Source organism: Sebastes fasciatus, chromosome 17 (assembly GCF_043250625.1).
Source record: "Sebastes fasciatus isolate fSebFas1 chromosome 17, fSebFas1.pri, whole genome shotgun sequence".
NCBI lineage: Eukaryota > Metazoa > Chordata > Actinopteri > Perciformes > Sebastidae > Sebastes > Sebastes fasciatus.
In genome coordinates, this window is record NC_133811.1 from 5,034,719 (window position 1) to 5,056,308 (window position 21,590).

Here is a 21,590-nt window from a genome sequence, read left to right on the forward strand (position 1 = left end):
AGGAGCTGTCATGTTGTCATCTTTATATACAATCTATGGTGACGACAGCCTAACTCCCAACTAATCCAAAAATGGTCAAAGAGGTGGCTGGTTGGTGGAGCTGAGGCAGGCCAGGGTGACGCAGAAGAGCAGACAACTAGCGACCTGGTACGACACACACCTGTCACTCAAAGCTGCCACGCCCTCAATTCAATTTATATACATATATATATATATAGAAATAATAAATAATATAATACATTTAAACGGGTGAGTTATATATAAATTCACCCCCGTGCAGTTGTCATGAACGGAGAATTTAGCTATAGAGGTTTTTTGTACCAGGCTGTAATTACCTCCAAGGCCTAGGATGGAGGTAATTACCGGCATTGGTTTGTTTGTTGGTTTGTCTGTTTGGATTACTCCAAAAGTCCGTGATGGATTTTAATGAACTTTTTTTGAGGGGTGGGGTGCGGCACAATGAACAATCCATTAGATTTTGGATCATGGTCTGGATTCAGGAATTTTTTTAAGCATTACCATCAGCCAGAACATTAAAGGTCCCATATTATACTCATTTTCAGGTTCATACTTGCATTTTGTGTTTCTACTAGAACATGTTTACATTCTGTAATGTTAAAAAAAAAATTATTTTCCTCATACTGTCTGCCTGAATATACCTTTATTCACCCTCTGTCTGAAATGCTCCGTTTTAGTGCATTTCAACAGAATTGCAACGGAATTGCATTGCAAAGCAACAGTTTGGGTTCATGTTTACTCCCTGTCAGCTGATGTCATTCATATACACTGTAACAGGAAATAAACTGAGACACATTTAGAATGTTTACATTTAAAACTGTGTAATGGTCTAAATATTGTATATTTGTGACATCACAAATACACAGAAATCCTAACGGCTTGTTTCAAACGCACAATTTGTGTATTTCTCCGTATATTGAGCATTTCAATACCTTCACAGTATTTATAGAGCACTCAAACCTGCTTTATAATATAAAAGATATGAAAATCTTACCTTTTACAATATGGGACCTTTAAGACCTCTAGGTATAACACATACACAGTGTAACTGATGACGCGTTGATGACGCATGACCCCGCCTTCTTCCTTTGGAGATTGGGACAGAGAGAGAGCGGGGGGAGGGGTAACACCTGTAGAATCTGCGTTGTTTCACTTTAAACTCTGTGAAATTACATTTGAATTCGACCAAAGCACACTTGGTGATTGTAGGAAAAGTAACGACGACGGTTTAGGTGAGTTTTACTTTGTTTCTGTCCAGTTTGAATGAAGTGTTTTACGATGCTCCGCTACATACATCTGCTCTCAACATAAACAAAAATACACGAAGATGATGGCGCAAGCTGAACGGAAAGGGTTGGGGGGGGGGGGGGGGGGGGGGGCGGAGGACTGCGCTCTCTGAGTGCCATTCTAGTTCTGTTTATTTATGCTGTAAAGTTGGACATTTTAACATGAGGGTCTGTGGGGATTGACTCCCTTATGGAGCCAGCCTCAAGTGGCCATATGAAGAACTGCAGTTTTTGGCACTTCCATGTTAAAAGTTGTAATGAAGTAGCACTACCTGAGCATTTTACTTTTGTAGTTTTGTATTTACAGTTGAATCAAAATACTTAGGCAGAACATGACATTGGAATTAGAGATTCAAGGGGAGAAAATAACTCGATTTCAGTGAAGGGAGTAAAACGTCAGGTTTAGTGCAATTTTTATTTTGCGCAGGCACATTCAATTTGTTTTAAAAAATGTTCTAAGGTGGTCTATAAATGGACATTAACGATAGGAGCGCAACCTCCCAAGCACCTTGGATAAAAGGATGAAAGCAGCACGGCTGACGTGTTTTTAGACACTGTGTGAACGGCCCCTAAAGCTGCACTTATCAATATTTTGATATTAACAATGGATCAAATGTGTAATGTAGAAGGAGCAGTTCGTAGTGACATAAAAATCACCAGCAGACTCTGCTGCGGTTCCCTTCAGCTCTATGGTGCGTTTTAGCCTCTTCTTGTCTTCTCTGGCCCAAAACACCATCCTTATCAACCCAGCAGTTTCCAGCAGCAGCTTGTTTTCAGTGAAAGAGCTCTGATAAAGCCTCTGTAGACTACTTACCCTCCAGCATCAAACGGCAGACAGACAAAGTTAGCAACTTGCTAGTTAACACATTGGAATATTTAGCTGCTAAAGAGCAAGATATTCTTTTCTCAGGAGTCATTTGAGACCAAAACAGAGCGAAAATATATTGAATATTAAACTTTCATTCACCACATGGCCCAAAATATGAGTCCAAATGAATGATAATGATGCTCAGTGTCTGTTAGATATGAAATTTGCAACATGTAAGCCAGTTTAATTAGATTTTCTGATTCCTCCATGTGGGGAAAAATGGATAAACAATGATGAAAATCCACCATATAATGACCTCATATCACACATTTATTCAATAAAAAATCTGAGCTGCTGTTATTGGTGTAAATTTGAATGCAGGAAATGTTACGTCCCAGCAAGGTCTAGGGGTAAGGGAAGCAACATAAGTCGATGTAATCAGGCATAAAGTAGCCGTTTATTGTTAAATGCACAATCAATTAAAGCAAAACAGGCTGCAGGCGATCGACACACAAGGTGCAGCAAACAAAAGCGAACAACAAAGTGTGTTGGTATGAAAAAACAACTCAGAAACGGGTTCTAGATGGCGCCGAAATCAATAAAAGAATAAAACAAAAAGAGCTACAAATTAGAATTTAAAATCGCAGGTGATCCAACAAACAATTTGATACGAACAAGAAAATAAAACTACCTACTCTCAAGATAATAAAACAAGAATACACTAATGGCAACCACCCGCTTACCTATAGTGTTTTAAACAGAAAATATCTAACCAAAATTTACACGGCAATATGTGTCCTAATAAACTAATCTAATACCTAGCACAGTACCAAACAAGTTCCAAATTCCTCCAAGGTCTAAACGAACCAACACACGACTCACTACTACCAGCAAGGTATTGTAGTTTACACAGAGTCAAGAATTAACAAAGGAGCAACGGACTGATCAATGGAGAATCACACCCACCCGTTCATCTCCGGGCCTCTTTTGACCAATTGAAATGGTTTCCGTCCCGGCGGCGGAGTGGTGGACACAGCGGTGACATCACTTGAAGAGGGAGGGGGGGGGCGGGCCAGCCAAGCAGCTTGGAAACCTGCAAAGATAGTTAGTGATAGGAACCACTCTGATTAGTTTTGAACTTGTAAAACTTACGGAACCCGTAACAGAAATAATAAATACAACTGTGAAATGATTTATAGCCATCAGTAGTACACAAATCAGCCAGGCTTCTTCAGCTACCTCTTCCTAGCAGCAAGTAACACACCAGATCTGTGTGTCTATAGCATCTTAAGTTAACATTATAAGTTCTGGACTCACCTACAGTATCTTGCCCCGAGTCACTCACCTTTCTTCTAACCCACAGCCGTTCACTGGAACTGATCTGCCTACCTCCCCCTACAGCCAACCTCCACTGTGAGGACCTTACTGTACAACCGTCTACATATACTGTATATATGAGTTGTTCCACTCATAGGCCACTCCATAGCATCCTCCCACGGCACTGTCGGCTCCACATAGTACAAAAACACCACAAAATGTGCAACTTTCGTAAAAGTAACAGGGCTTACGAGGTAAGGTATACAATACAAAAAAATAAATAAAATAACTTTTGTATGTTACTATTTGTGTGCTTGAAGCTGTGGGGGGGCAGAAAGTCTCCAAAAACAAACTGAAAGAAATACAACCACTACATACTATCTCCGTACTACAGTTTCTATGGCTGAATTCTCTGTCAATCGATTCAAATATTTAATCGTGATTAATCACATGATAGTCCAGAGTTAATCCCCATTAATTGCAAAGTAATCGTTGGAAATGTATCTTAAAGGGAGATTTTTCAAGTATTTAATACTCTTATCAACATATGAGTGGGCAAATATGCTGCTTCATGCAAACATATGTATATATTTATTATTGGAAATCAATTTAGACACAAAACGATGACAAATATTGTCCAGAAACCCTCACAGGTACTGCATTTAGCATAAAATATATGCTCAAATCATAACATGGCAAAGTGCAGCCCAACAGGCAACAACAGCTGTCAGTGTGTCAGTGTGCTGACTTGACTGTGACTTGCCCCAAACTGCATGTGATTATCATAAAGTGGGCATGTCTGTAAAGGGGAGACTCGTGGGTACCCATAGAACCCATTTACATTCACATATCTGGAGATCAGAGGTCAAGGGAACCCTTTGAAAATGGTCATGCCAAAATTTCGCATAACTTTGAAGCGTTATTTAGCCTCATTTATTTCAAATTAAAAATATTACCGTGGACACAACTACACTTTAATGTGTGCAGATCAGATCTAGTTCCCATCGTGCTGTCGTGTTGCCTCTAAAAATCCTCAGTGTTCAGTCGTAGCACACCTCAACTCAGAGCTATCTTTCTCACAAGCCAGAAATACACAGCCGAGTAGAAGCGAGCTGCTTTTAAAGCTGATGCAAACGTTGACAAGTCAGAGAGAAAGTCAGAGTTTTACAAAGTTTGTTACAACATGCTTCTGATATCAAATTCATCATCAATTTGTTTTGCCACAAGTGCCTGGTCCCTTGGTAGCATGGCAACTACTCTGAGAGCTTCCCGTCTGATAACTTCTGTCAGTCTGCTATGTTTTGCCGGTCATGGCAACGGTTCCATCAGCACATACTGTACACCCACACACTGAAACCCGCTCAATTACGCTCAATTCTCGGCACTCATCTAAAATTCAATACGTGTATTTTCCCCCGGCTCTACCTTTGAGTGCTCGGCAAAAAACACATTGCTTCCTCCACAAAGTTCTCCTCATTCACAAAGCAAAAGCATAAACAAACAATTGTGCCGGATTGGAAGGAGAAAATAAAGGATTGTGTGTTGCTTTCATCCAGCTGAAATGCAAGACACACCTGCACCAGAAGCTGAGATATATCCAGGGTTATCATACTAAAAATCTTTACTAATTATCACCTTCAATCAGAAGGTGGGTGGGAAAAAAAAGAAAAAAGAACCATGAAAGTTGTGTTTGGCTTGGATTCAAAACCTGCAGACTTTTTGGGCATCCATGGCATGTGGCTTTATGTTCCCAATTAGCCTCGGGTATCTAACACCAGCTTTGAAGTGCAGCTCAACCTTTGTGGCCTGAAGTTCAACCATGTTTAAATATATGACTCTATTAGTAAGACAGCTTACATAACTTTGCGAAAAAGCAAAGCATCTACACTGTGACTGACGCCGCACTCAAAGAATGTGAAGACCAACCGGTCGAAACATCAGCTACGAACGGAGAACCCACTTCCTGACGAACCCTGATGAAGCCGTTTTTTTATTTATTTATTAAATGCACAATCTATCATTGATGCACAGGAGTGGCCAGCTGGTCAGCATTCTCCACCATAATGTGATGGTGTGGAGAAATCATTCTGCCCAATTATCAAGGACTGGTTTGCTTCTTTTTAAAGTTTCCCTGCGTTCCTTACAAGAATTAGGTTAAAGATCCCATATCATGCTCATTTTCAGGTTCATAATTGTATTTTGTGTTTCTACTAGAACATGTTTACATGCTGTAATGTTCAAAAAACCCTTTATTTTCCTGATACTGTCTGCCTGAATATACCTGTATTGAAACGCTCCGTTTTAGTGCATTTCAACGGAATTGCGTTGCTAGGCAACAGCTTGGGTCCATGTTTACTTCTTGTCAGCTGGTGTTATTAACATACACTGCAACAGGAAATAAACTGGGACACATTTAGAATGTTTATGTTTAAAACCATGTAATGGTCTAAATATTGTATACTTGTGACATCACAAATGGACAGAAATCCTAACCGCTTGTTTCAAACGCACCATTTCTGGATACGGGCTGTGTGTGTTTCTCCGTATATTGAGCGTTTTGATAGTTTAACAGTATATATAAAACACTTAAACCTGCTTTATAATATAAAAGACATGAAAATCTCACTTTTTACAATATGGGACCTTTAATAGAATAAGCAGCTTAAGGCTCCACAGTGCAAAGACACAATCTCCACTTCCAGATGTGGTTTGTCCGATCCCATAGCAGTCTGATTGCAATATGTATGCATTAGGGCTGTCAAAGTTAATGCGATAATTCATTAACAGAAATTAATTTTAACGCCACTAATTTCTTTAACACATTAACGCAAAGCGATATTTCATTAATCTGATGGGTTGTCAAGCTTTCCGTGGTTGTAGCATCAGTTTTAAAGCTAGAGTGAAGATGCTGGCATCATATGAAAACTTTAGGAATCCATTGGTACCAGCCATGTCATACTAGCTTGTCGTGAAGGAGGTTCAATAACACTCCAAACGTAAGCTAAATTTTGGTCCTGTAATGAAGGTAACCAGCAAATTGCGAAATGTGATCTGAGATCTGCAAAAACTTGCAAAAACTCTCGCAAGACTCGCTGCCCGACGACCTATCCTAACCTTAACTGTTCGAAGTCAATGCCTAACCTTAAACATCTCAGAAGAGTTTTTCCCAAATTGCTGGTTCCCTTCTAGACACGACCCTGTATTTTTGCGAGGAGAAACTGGCATGGCCATTTTCAAAGGGGTCCCCTTGACCTCTGACCTCCAGATATGTGAATGAAAATGGGTTCTATGGGTACCCACGAGTTTCCCCTTTACAGACATGCCCACTTTATGATAATCACATGCAGTTTGGGGCAAGTCATAGTCAAGTCAGCACACTGACACACTGACAGCTGTTGTTGCCTGTTGGGCTGCAGTTTGCCATGTTATGATTTGAGCATATTGTTTTATGCTAAATGCAGTACCTGTGAGGGTTTCTGGACAATATCTGTCATTGTTTTGTGTTGTTAATTGATATCAAATAATAAAATATATACATACATTTGCATAAAGCAGCATATATCCACAAGTATTAAATACTTGACAAATCTCCCTTTAAGGTACATTTAAATAGGTGTAAACAGAATCTTTATATCCATACTTTACAGAGCCCATTGTTTCCTGGGATTATTTGTAAAAAAAAGATAAGGAATGCTCTGTCAATATAAATAGGGCAGAAATTGAGAGAAACTGTGAACAGAATTTAAACAGGTAACTACCTGCATGTTATACTCTATACCCTGATGCGTCGGTGTTCTTATGGATCTTCAGCGTCGGCACTTTCAAGACCTTCCATTCATTCAGAACAGTCACATGGAAAACATGTGATACACAAACACATTCATGTGTTATCTCTGGTTGCGAAGCTGTGATATCAAGAAAGTAGAAAAAAGCAAATATCAGTGTGAACAGAGATAGTGACACGTAGCATTTTAAAATTAGAGAGACCTCATTAAAACGCAAGTGAAAGAACAGATGGATGAATCTTCCTGTAAACGTACCGGCTGAATTCATGAGGTGTTTCAACCCAAAAATCAGGAGCTTCTCCAGTTTTTCTTTGCCCACAATCAGTAAGCAGCAATGCAGAAGCATATTTAATATTTGATATTTGATGTGTCTAGGAAGAAATAAAAAGCACTCTGGATGACTGGTCACAAAACACACCATCTATTCCAGCTCATCCAACTAATTGTGTGCTGGAAGTGTAATTATATTTTTCATTTTTTTTCCCCCGTAAATGGGCATATATGAGAGCACAATTATTACCAATCTAAAACTACTCATAAATTCAGTGCAGAAAGAGAAAATAGAGCTGAGGAATAAAACAAACATGTTCTTCTTCTTTGAATTATTCAATTCAAATATGAGTTTAACCTTAAAATGAACTATCTGACCACTGTATTATAGACTGAAAACAGAACTACTGGTTTTGATCCCTTCAGCATTTCAACTTCTCTCTCTCAGCTTTTAAAAACTGTTTGTACTGCAGTGACTTATCATTTATGATAAACTTTCTTAATTTTTTTATGACACCCGCCGTGAGGTATACTCCACCTCTAAAACTGTGTTGGTGTTTTTGTACAGTTCTGCACCGTCGGTGAGGTCACATTTTAGAGACGCATTTCCTGAGCACAACATTCTTGTCATGATTAATTGACTCGGGCCGAATCAATATCGCCCACAGCGGGGTGAAAAAAAAAAAAAATATGAGGGAAGAGAGAGACATGCAAGAATCTGTCTGAAATTCGGTGACCTTCAAATCACCGGATAACTCACGCCATGTGACAGGAATCAATTTATATAGATGATAGTCGAAGAGGACGGAGGTTTGTGCCTCAAAGGGGAAAAAGAAAAATGTTTGAAATTGATACCTGGGAGCTGCGTCTGCCATTTCAATCTTTGAGAATTGATTGCTCTTTACACAGAAAATACTTTCTAATGTACGCAACAACGCATCGTCTGCACCTCATTATGACTCGTCTCAGAATCATTGACTGTTTTTAGACTTGAAATTTGCAGCAACAGAGAGCTCTTTCATATTTTCTTTTTCTGTTCGTGCAGAAAGAAGACAGAACATATTCAGTTAATTCCAGTATAGCCTGCATGCTAATGATGCAGTTAACCATGTGCAGCCCGCGGGATTCTGCTTAAAACAACTTCATCTAACAACACAGATGGGATGAAAACAACCCAGAAATGGATTTCCAACCTGACATCCTTCGATGAAACATAACATTTAAACTTTTTCAGGTGCCATAATAGACCATCTGGCTTTCAGCTAATCATCTATGTCTTGTTGGCACGGCTAATGTGTAAGCTACTAGAGCAGGCACACAACACAAGATAATTTACTGTCATAGTAACCAGATGCCTGAAATTAAAACTACCCATCATATCAACCATTGTTGATATACTGATAACGTTCTCATTCAGGCTTTTATTCTTGCAGCCTGGTTGCTATGTGTTTAGTTTTTTTTCTGTGAAGATAAAAAAATGCAGTTACTGGACATCGTTGCCATGTTAACTTAAAATAGCACAAAATCAGATCTATGATTCATATTCCTGTTGCCGTTAAGACATTAGTGGCATTGACACCCAGCATAGTTTTAGGACAGCTAGTTTGAAGGTAGTGACTAGGTAGTCACTACCTTCTCCCTCATAGCTTAGCAACTGTAACTGTAACTATTCAGAGCATTAAAATAGCATCAAACAACTATTTGTTATGTAAAGATGTAGAGGAGTAATGTCTACCTGAGCAGAGAATGAAGTCCATCTGTTTGGGTTGTAATCAGAGCTTCTCTGTGTTTCGTTGACGTCGCCGGGCTGGCCACCGCGCCGTGCGAAAGCGTAGCACCCACCCTCCGGTCCCCCCCCTCCCAGGTTAACACTGCTAGCTCTGTCAGCACTGTTGCTGTTGTTTTCACTGTTATCACCGTTAGCTGTGAGCCGCCAGCTCAGCCGTCGCCATGATGAGAGCCGAGCAGAGGCAAAAGACGTGCTCCCATTCTCAAAATTAGCACTTCAAAATGCAGAAGATGAAGTTGCCCATGGGGATTAAAGCCCTCCCTCCAGTCAGTTTTACTTCCTGTTTTTTAATTAACGTTCTTTCTCAAACAGAGAATGGGGGTGTGGTTAATAGTCAGACGTAATTCATTACCATGGCAACCAGACTGCATTGTTTTTCAACCCAGTTTAGATGAATATACTGTTTATAAGCCCACAAATGAGACAAGAATTAGCGCAACACATTGACTCTTTCTCACTCGCACTCTTCTTCACCGTCTCCTCCTGGTGAGGCGGCCGTCTGGCTGCTGCTGCACCGAGGAGCCGCACCGCCGCACGACGGTCACAGCGCAACTGAGGACGGATAGACATGTTGCCGAGGTCCACCGTTTCAAATGCAGTTTCGGGACGTTTTGGAGGTACACGGACTCAGCTCTCGCCTCAGCTCCCAGCATCGACACTGCACCGGGCTGTACTGGGATTACTTTAAATCTCTAACGGGACTTTTCCCTTGTTTTCTTTTGGACTGAAAATCGTGTACTCCCCCATCGTTCGGACCGGTTAGAGGCCCGCAAACCTCCGAAACGGCATCGCCTGCTTTCCGTTCACTTATCTGTTGTTGTATTTTACTAATTCTGCCGGTGGGACGAAAATAAAAAATAAAATGAAAACCCTCAGTTACTAATGCAACAAGTTGGGCTAGCTAACTACACCTAACTAGCTAACTAACTAGAAAGACAAACCGACGGACAGATTTATCATTTTGCTGCTCAGACTCAAACAAGCATGAGTGTGCTTGTGCAAGCTTGGAGGATGACCTTTGACCTGCAGCTTCTACTATTATGTCATACTTCGTATTCCCATTTTACCAACAACCTTCTTTTTTCACTTTGACCACAAAATTAACTTATTTGTCAGAAATAAATTGGCAAACAGCTTTGCTAATCAACTTAGTCAGGAAATGACTCAAATATATGTAAATGAAATATCATAAAAATGTCAAAATACACTGGAGGGAGGGCTTTAATAAAGTAGTATTCTATTCTATTTTATTTTTATTCTAATTCATAAAGAACAGTTTGAACCAGGATTAACACAGCATTTCTAAGCATGCTGCTGTGATTTGAGTCAGTGGAGGGCAGATTGATTAAAAAAAAAAAAAAAATCCTTCATCCAGATTTGAACATAATCAACTCCGTAACATTTATTTTCATTGGATGAGCTTAGTTCTCAAATAAAATTAAAACCTAATCAAGTGAGACTCCTCACCATAGCCGATATTTACTATAATAGAAGGTAGTGTTATCCAAACTGAGACTGAAAAGTGACAAAGAAAACAACAAAATCAACTAATCAAGCATCGTAATTTATAGTAACAAAAGTGCCTTTATGTTACCCAACTTCCTTTTGTTTGATAAAATAGCAGCGATCAGTTTTCTACTGGGGATATAATTACTCTGAAGTAGATGAATTAGAAACACTCCAAGGATATATGGATGCAGCTCAATGCTGAGAATGACTGAGCATCTCGATACGTAAATGAAACTCACTCAAGTCAAGGATGTGTGGGTATGTGTGTGAACTTGCTCTCTTTAGGATATTTCAGTTCATCAACAGAGGTTTAATCTTCTTCTTTTTTTTACAACAATAGCAGCTGGCTTTCCTCCGCAATTGATTGTGAAAAGCGGTTTGTCTCGTCTGTGAATCACTTTGTGGCTCATCACCCGCGTTTTACCCCCGCTGAATAGGAGTGTACAAAGTCAATTTATTTCCCCAAGATTGCAATTTCTCTTGCTTATAGTACGAAAATGAGTTTGTATCGAGATGAAAGGGAATCGCGTCGTAATTTGTTTGGAGCTTGCTTTGGATGTGATAATGAGATTCTGTTGTACACCAGCAATTTTAATACATCTCCGGTGACGATGATGGGAAAAAGCCATACAATAAATACCGGAGCTGAAATCGTGTCATTGCATCACAGGCAGACGTCTTTGTTTCTCCCGGTAATAACCTGGCCTGCTTTCCTCCCTAAATTATGCATAAGGTGAGTGATAACACTGTTTTGCTGTTATTTTTATTCGCACATTAAACTATGAGATCAACACGTAACCAGAACCTCATGGTGCGGATGAATACTAGAACAACAGATGGTTTATAATTAGGAGGGACATGGTTTTGGTTTTGGTTTTTTCAAATTGCAGGTCGGAGACAATTAGAGAGAGCAGTATATATTAAACAGTATATTAAGTTAAGTGTCAATTAGGGAAAGGACTGCAAAATGTAAATGTCATATTAACATGGATGCTAAATGACTTGATTTCATAAGAGGCCAAGTTTTCCACAATCTTTGAGACATTTTTAGCATGTATCTCAATGAGCCATGACAAAAATAAAGCAGGAAACAACAACGAGGGCTCCCATAGCTACTTTTTACCAGACAATTTTCATAAGGGTGGCCAAGCTGAGGCCAGTACTAAGTTTGGATTGGCACAGAAATGAGTATCTTGTTCAGTTCTGCATGGAATGGTGCAACCCGTTCTCAATCCCGACTCGTCAAACACCGCCGTTTGGTAAGTTCCCCCCCGGCATCGGAGACCGACGCACGGAGGCGCCCTTTAGCAACAGTATGTGACGAACCGGGCTTTCAACTAATTCCAATGTTAACCTTCCCGCAGCGTTATTATTCGACGGTCGGAACAAGTGACATAGTGTGTATAGCGTTAGTGTCAGTTCGTGGCGGGTGGGAAGGTCGGTGGATGGGTCAAACAAACACAAGACTTTCAACCAGGAGACCGTTGTTCGTGTCCCGTGTGAAACTAGAAGTAACTTTGACTTATTTTGTCACGTCAGTTTTTAGTCACGTGACTCGTAGGTAACGTCAGTCCCGTGAGTCGTGTGAGTCAGTGAAGATAACGTCAACCACGACCGTTTCCTAACCCTACCTAAGTGGTTGTGTTGCCTAAACCGAACTTCCTGTGGAAACGGAAGTTTATTTTGAAAGGATACTACGCATGTAGTGGGTGTATATTGACACGTCGTTCCTGGTCCGTCCAAAAGTAACATGAGAGGGGTACCCGGTGCGTCGGTCTCCGATGCCGAGGTGCACTGACCAAGCGGTGGTATTTGACGAGTTGGGAGTGAGAATATGTTGAGAATATGGTGCTGTACAGAGGTTAGAGGAGGTTTGCTTATGACCCAAATGTGTGTATGTAAAATAAGCCCCTGGTAGTATTGTAGTTGTGCAGACAGTAAAAGAGAATCATGCCATTTTATTTATTTCCTTTAAAATATATATATATATGAATAAGAGCTGGGCTGTGTGTTCTTTTTTTCTTTTTCCAATTAAAGTTTAAAAGCATTTATTATTCATTAAAAAAGTTATTTTCATTTTATTTCAACATCATTGTTGGGGCAGAATTTAGGAATATATTGATGAATTAGTTCATTTAAATGGTTGTAGCATTGGGGAGCTGCTGCACCTGTTGCATCATGATCCTCATGCAAGATTCACAGGATTTATTCAAAGTGCTTTTCTTGCTAAACCAATTTCTACTGTCCATATTCACATAACAACCGTTAACTATTCATACCATGAGGCAAAGAAGCATTAGAAACACAACAAACTAACACCCCCCGACCCTCGATACCTGCAGCTTCATGAAAATTGCTGTTTGTTTGGCAGCAAAAATCTTTTACAGAAATTTGACTTTGGTGTACAAAGTTTTGTCAGGTTACTGACTGACAGTAAAATTAGGCTTTATTTCACTCCTGGGTAAACAGCAGTCAGACTCAACATGTATATAACACTAGTGATCCATCCATCAAAAGCTGCTGTGCCGTGTATCCAAAGTAATTATGACTGACAGCTACCAGGCTTCACATTGAAAATCATCATAGCGTTATACAAGACCTGTTATTTATCATCATGGATTGAAAGTGTAGATCAATAGATTGTGAAACGATGCTATGTGCTCCTGTAGAAGCCTCTAATGATATCAACCTTGTTTTAAGAAAAAACATGTTTTATTTGTGATGTCATGGAGAAGTACTACACCATCCGCAATCCTAAGTGTAACAGCGACGTCTCTGATTGGTGGAGCTCACTGTTACCATGGAAATGTGTTCCGCACAGGCGAACGGCTAGTGCGGGTACGTGCTCATACGAGCTTGTACGTGCTGGTCCATCTCGTAGTTGGTTGGCTTGGTTCCATGCTTAAAACTCTTGAACTGTAAAAAGTGACATTTTCATGTCTTTTATATTATAAAGCAGGTTTAAGTTCTATATAAATACTGTGAAAGTAATGAAAGGCTTAATCCACAGAAAAATATACAAAGCCCGTATTCAGAAACTGAGCTTTTGAAACAAGCCGTCAGGATTTCTGACCATTTGTGATGTCACAAATCTACAATATTTAGACCATTTCAAAGTTTTAAACATTAACATTCTAAATGTGTCCCAGTTTATTTCCTGTTGCAGTGGATGTGAATGACATCAGCTGACAGGAAGTAAACATGGACCCAAGCTGTTGCCAAGCAATGCAATTCTGTTGCAATTCCGTTGAAATGCACTTAAACGGAGCGTTTCAGACAGAGGGTAAATACAGGTATATTCAAGCAGACAGCATGAGGAAAATAAAGTTTTTTTAAAACATTAAAGTGTGTAAACATGTTCTAGTAGAAACACAAAATGCAAGTAAGAACCTGAAAATGAGCACGATATGGGACCTTTAATATGGGGATTTTCTGAAACTTCAATGGTGTAAACGAATGGGGAAATTCACTTCCGGAACCAAGACGTTCAAAAAGCCATCAGCCGCTCCTGGCCTATTGAGGCGATTTCAAGGCGAGCGACAGGAATAAATAGAAACAGCTGGGGGTCTGACAAAAGTTCAGTTTAAAACGGCGTGCCACGTCGCGCCGCTCCCGGCTGGGACATTCCAATAAAAAAGGACATGGTTCTTAAGCAGTGTTGTTGACCTGTAGGATAAACTTCTAATGCGGGAGTACTGGTTTCTTTTTGTTATTATGGAGTGGGATCAGAGATTTTAATCTATAGCACTGTAATTGTTACATCTCATATTTTGTAAAATGTGTTCACCTACAGTGATCTGTGTCTGTGATAACATTTGGCTGCTGAGTCCGTGGCAGAGTCTTAAATTATCGTTCATAAATTTGGTGCTCCGGATGCTCTCTGTGGTGCTGATCTAAGGCTGGTTTGCAGTATACAGTAAGAGTTGCATGGTGAGCCTCTCTATGGTGGCATAGCGTACGCTTGTTTGGGACGAGGGCCCAAGAAAAAAAAAATTGCTCTGGGACCAATCACAATTATGTTACTACGCTATTGGTGGTCAATGTTGAGCTCTATAGATCCACTGAAAAGCTTCTAGTCTGTAGTAAACAATGTTTCTGACTGTTCAGTGGTCACCGTTCTCCAAACATATAAGAGCTTTTTATGCTGAAGCGGTAATGCCAACCAAACATTTCCTGTTATTGTTCCTTCATATTAAAAGCTTTCCATTTTACAAAGCAGCAGGCGGCTTTTACTGTGAAGCAGCCATAGGAAGTGACAAGTGACATTTAAATCACTTGCTTCATGGACATCATGATTTATTTTTTAAAGGGGACATATCATGCTCATTTTTAGGATCATATTTGTATTTTGGGGTTTTTACTAGAACACGTTTACATACTTTAATGTTTAAAAAAACGTTATTTTCCTCATGCTGTCTGGTTGAATATATCTGTATTTACCTTCTGTCTGAAATGCTCCGTTTTAGTACATTTCAACGGAATTGCAATGGAATTGCAACAGAATTGCGTTGCTTGGCAACAGCTTGGGTCCATGTTTACTTCCTGTCAGCTGATGTCATTCACATACACTGCAACAGGAAATAAACTGGGACCCATTTAGAATGTCTACGTTTAAAACTTTGAAATGGTCAAAATATTGTAGATTTGTGACATCACAAATGGACAGAAATCCTGACAGCTTGTTTCAAAAGCTCAGTTTTCTGAATACCGGCTGTGTGTATTTCTCTGTGGATTAAGCGTTTCAATACTTTCACAGTATTTATATGAACTTAAACCTGCTTTATAATATAAAAGCCATGAAAATGTCACTTTTTACAATATGGGACCTTTAAGTCTGATTCCATTGCACTTAATCATATTTTATCTTTATCAATACACCAACTTTTCCACCTCAGCCAAGCACATGAACGTTTTTGCGATATTTCATTTTTCTTTTCTTTTTTGATTTCTGGTATTTCCTCAGGTTTTTTTAAGCGCAAATTGAAAATGTGTATAAAAAATGAAATAGCAATCTATCCAATACTTATGGAGATATTTCCATCTGGACCAAAGTGATGGACCGACCAAAAACAGCATTAGAAAGTTTGTCTATGCAGCTAATAAAAGGAATTTAAGATACGGTTGTGTCCAGTTTTGTTCAGCCCTCAGACTGAGATACCCAAAAGTTGTTTTTTTTTGCTTTTTAGGGCCATTGAAAGATGTGTAGCTTTTCCTATTACCCAGCTTAATAGAAGGTGTTGGGGTCATATTTTCACTTTCCTTCAGAAATGCACAACATTAATTCGTCAGTAGCTTCTACATTACTCAAAGGCTATTCAGCGGACATACAGCCTAGATAATAATGTTGTTACATGTCTCGAGTTTTTCAAAGTGGCGCTGCGAAGGTCTCCCTGACACCAGTGTGAAAACCTATTCATTACGAGCCACAGTCACGCAAGGTTACAGAAACGTGAAAGAGCTCTGCGAGCGCTGTGGAAATAGTCTGTCTGTTGGGGTCAGGCCAGTGTTTGGTTGTCTCCTTCACTCACCCAGGAATGTACTGAAGTGATCTCCAGAGCGCTTTGAAGATGTGGGAGAAATGAATAAGCTTTTATTCTTATAAATAATGACCACTGTGAAGTGAAGTTGTACCGTCTGATCTCAGATACTTTTCAATTCCTACTTAACATAGCTCATTTTATAGAGAGGTCTGTCAACATAATAAAGTTGTATTAAAGATTTAAAGATGAGATTAAATAAACATTTCGCCTCAAGTGCCCACAATCTCTCCTCCCTTCATCCCTGAACAAATAAGACTTTACATCCACATTAATTCACACGCTGGACGAACGGAGAATTCCTGCCGCCGTTCCTCTGTTTCACTTCGCATCAGATTTTTTTGTCAAATAGGTGAAGCAAATACCCGGATTTTTCTGTTAATATTCCATCTTTTTTAATCTTTGGAGTGGTGTACGTTACCTAGCGCTGGGGATTTGTTGTCAAACTCTCTAAAAGTCTCATGGACAGATTCACAAAGAATGGATTGCAGCCGCTGAAACGACCATGAATTGTGCATCACTTGCAACCGCCGTCTGCCCCCGTCTCAAGGTCCGATTCATAAAAGATATCAGGGGTATCAGGTGTCCCGCAAGTGTCCCGAATTCTACTTTCAACCATAGACTGTATATGGACCTAGTCACCGTGACGTCACCCATTGGTTTGTGGACTGCCGTTTTGAAGCCTCAAGTTCAACATTTTGTCCGTCGCTATCTTGGTTATTAACACGGACAACTCCCAGACCAGACAATGCCGTGGCAGAAACCTGTTGCTAACCTGTTTATAATATAGCTACCATATTAACTTTGATTGTGAGATACCTTTTTTGAAAAATATTTTTTGAAGATCTTGTTTTCATTAAACAATAATTCAATCTGACCGGAATGCACCAGTTACAGTAACACATTACAAAAAACAAGGTCAGCTGATATATATCTTTTAAATGAAATTGTCTCGTTTGACTAGACCAACAATTAAACTGCAGCCTATTGGTATGCCTGTGAAAGTAGTGTCAAACGTCAGTTTTGTGTTTGTGCCACCCATGGCAGTTGGTGTTCTATATGCACAGCGCGTGTGCCTAGCGGCAGTGCTGCTGGGCCAGCTAGCAAGTTATGGTTAACAGGGTTGCGTTTGAATAGTCCTTTTTTGCTTAATAAGGTTCCTAACGGAGTGAAATAACCCGGAAGTACCTCAGTAGCAGCCATGACAAGAGTTGTTCGAATTCACCAAATGTTAAGGAAAGGAGCTTCAATGCTTCCTTTATTATCTTCTTTAGCAGAGGATACACTGGAGCATCCTTTACCGAAAGGAAAAGAGAGAATAACATCCCAAAATTCCTTGCGGCCGCAGCATTTAAAGCGACGCAGCATTTAAAGCGACGCACCATTCGGCCGTTCATGATTACAAACGATATGCTTATCTTGCATATTATTTTCATACGCTCATACAGTAATTGGTATTCATGTTTAATATGAGTCGACAGTGACAACCATTTCGTTTCACTTTATTTTCAATTAATTCATTATTTATTTCGAACATGTAACAAATACGTCAGTAAAAAACAAAACAAGAATAACAAATAAAATGAACAGTAAACAATCAATCAACAAATAATCTTCATAAATAAGTATTTAGTCCGAAAAGAAGTTTGAAGAAGTATATGATCCTACACCTTCTCCATAACTCAAACAATTAACACATTATTTATCATATATTTCTTTGTTTATTTCAATCCCAACCTCAGTAATGAAGTGATATTTTTGATCGGTTGTCCACGTTAGGTCAGATAATCCTTTATTATATGTCGATGTGTGTTCCTGCAGCAGGAGGACCTGTGGTATCTCTCTTCCACAGCCTGTAATTGAAAGAATTATCATTTAATAACTATGGGGGGGATGCGGCGCCTTTTGTAGTCCGTCTTCAGAACATTGTAGTTTCACCACAGCAGACCCGCGTCACTAACATCCGTCGCCGTTGCATCATAATTACGGAGCCTATAGTGTAAGTGCAGTCGGATTCTCTGAACACCACGGTTGTCTTTTCCTGAGTCCTTCTGAATTCTCCTTCTCATTTTTCCGTGACCTCATGACGTTTTCCATCGAGGTCAAGGAACAGTGGTTAGGAAAAGACGTTAGGACGTAATTTTTTTACATTTTTCGAACGCAACCCTGGCCAGCTACAGCAGTTCACCAACTGGCCCTGCAGAGGAGTCATTATGACACCAAACTACCAGGCTCCACCTTTTTCACATGGTGGAGCGAATGTCATTGTGGTGTGATAAAATCAAATCTGCCTTGCTGCTATGCAGGAAGAAAGGAGGGCATCCAAAATGTGAGTCACCTGTCACCATACTATTATATGGAACATGCACTACCTGTTGAGGAAGGGTCCCTGGCAACCAGACTGTGGTCCACAGGTTACTGGCTGTCCTTTGGATAAGTCCTATTAGTCTACAACTCTAACCTTATTACATTAGTCAGTCTGGCTCACGGGTTGTCGAGGGACATTTAGAAACAAGATTAGTTATAGATTCACATTACATTTTTACAAGCAGTCATATTATTTTATGAACATAGTGTGATTTTCTCTCCAGTGGTTAACAGTCAGTCCCCGGGGGAAGCAAATAACTTAAAGGCAACATGACTCTAAATGTGAGTTTTTCGAAGGCGATGTGGGGAAACTTGTTCTTCGTTAAAATAGTGCTCGGATCAATGTGGCAGAGCTGATTAGGTGACAGACTTAATTACCCACCATCAGGAGACACACTGGAATACTGTGGGAGACCTGGAGCCTTTTGTAAATGTAATTGGATGCTTAAAGAGTCATGCTTTGAAAACATTAAATTCAGTCTGTGCCATTTTCCCAGTTGCAATCGCGCGCCAAATATTATAATGTCTGTCACAGGAGTTAAATTATTTCACAAATTTGTCAGCAAGCCAAGTTGTCAAATAATCTTTCTGACTCCAGTGTTTGTAATTACTAACACTTTGATAGATTGCTCCGCTGTGAGTTTGTGACATCAATCAATTTAAGTAATAGCTTCGGCTTTGACCGATAAGTAGCAGATGAGATATGCAAACTTGTTTTAGATCGTCTAATAACTTCTGGAAAGTGTCTTATCTCAAAGTCACTCCCGGTTGGTATTTTATAACAGACATGTTCTTATGTAAAAATAGGACACAAAGAACAAAGGCTAGAACAGGTGCATCTTTGACCCCAACAAATGTATTTTCATATTCATAACCTTGGAGCATAAAAGATTCTTCAGAAGCACAAACTGGAATTGAAGAAAATCAGACATAAGGAGAATCAAAATTATGCTTGTTTCAAAGACGCTAGTGAGACAGTTTCATCGCTCCCGCCCTTCTCTCGTTTTCATCTTATCAAAGAGAGTAAAAAAAATAATTAATTGTTTCATGACACTGCACCAAACAGTCTGGATTATTGATACCCACGAGTCGATTCAGGGTCGTGTTCCACAATCGGCATCAGAAGGTCTGGACCAGAGTTGAAGGGGGAAAGAGGGGTTAGGAGTGTGAGCTGGATATTAATGATACAATCAAGGCCATACAATCATTAAAACGGGAAAAATTCAGTATTTCAATAACTACAATCTGTCAAATACCCTGTGTAGTAAAAGGTTGAACATAGACGTGCAGGGTTTTTTTGCAGATAGGTTAACCGTCAACCTCATACCATTTCTGCCCTCTTGTTTAGAGGGGTCAGGGGATATTCAGGGGTAGATCAAAAGTCAACAGTAAATGTCACATAGAAGTGGTACATCATCTGAAAGCTGGGAACCTGAAGATTAATTTGAGATGCAGCTCAGCGCTGTGCGTCAAGTTGTTCTAGTCAGTAATAAGAAATACAAATTAATGAATTAATCAAAATAAACTGTGAAAGTGCAGGAGCGTAGAACCTGATGCTATAAGTATATGATGGTCATCCTCATGCTCTATTATGTCTCATAAGTTGTTGCAGCAAATTTTTGGGTTGATACCATATGTTACACAGATTTGTTGCTAAATTTAACCATTTTTTTTACCACTTGAGAATTGAAAAAAAATGGTCAATAATCCCTCCCTGGGCCACATTAAAGGGGACTTACCGTGCTCATCTTCAGGTTCATACTTGTGTTTTGGGTTTCACTAGAAAATGTTTACATGCTTTAATGTTCAAACAACACATTATTTTTCTCATACTGTCTATCTGAATATACCTGTATTTACCCTCTATCAGAAACACTCCGTTTTAGTGCATTTCAACGGAATGGCAACGGAATTGCGTTGCTAGGAAACAGCTACTTCCTGTCAGCTGATGTCATTCACATAAGGTGCAACGGGAAAGAACACGTTTAGAATGTTTAAGTTTAAAACTGAAATTGTCTAAATATTGTAGATTTGTGACATCACAAATGGACAGAAACCCTGACGGCTTGTTTCAAACGTACAGTTTCTGGATCCGGGGGTCTCTGCACTCCTCATGTGAATAGACAGGCGGACACGAGCGCTCGTCTGCTTTGCGGCATGGAAACGGCCTCTGTGTTCTACTGTATTCTGTCGGTACAACTGTTTTATTCAAATATATCTTATCTATAGGCTGCATAATCTACAGACTATCAGACTAGGGACAGGAAGTGCATTATTATCATACTGTCGGAGCTTTGCACGGAGCTGATCCCTGGCTCTCTGAAGCTCTGTACCCTGCTGTTGCCTGGCAAAGGCAGCGGTGTCGGTGTAACCTTTTATTTTGATGTTAAAGGTCCCATATTGTAAAAAAGTGAGATTTTCAGGTCTTTTATATTATAAAACAGGTTTAAGTGCTATATAAATACTGTTAAACTATCAAAACGCTCAATTTACGGGGAAATACACACAGCCCGTATTCAGAAATTGTGCGTTTGAAACAAGCCGTTAGGATTTCTGTCCATTTGTGAGGTCACAAATATATAAATATTTAGACCATTACGCAATTTTAAACATAAACATTCTAAATGTGTCCCAGTTTATATCATGTTGCAGTGTATGTAAATAACATCAGCTGACAGGAAGTAAATATGGACCCAAGCTGTTGCCTAGCAACACAATTCCGTTGCAGTTCCGTTGCAATTCCGTTAAAATGCACTAAAAGAGAGCGTTTCAGACAGAGGGTAAATACAGGTATATTCAGGCACAGTATGATGTATGAAGTATTTTTATATTAAAACATGTAAACATGTTTTAGTAGAAACACAAAATGCAAGTATGAACCTGAAAATGAGCATGATATGGGAC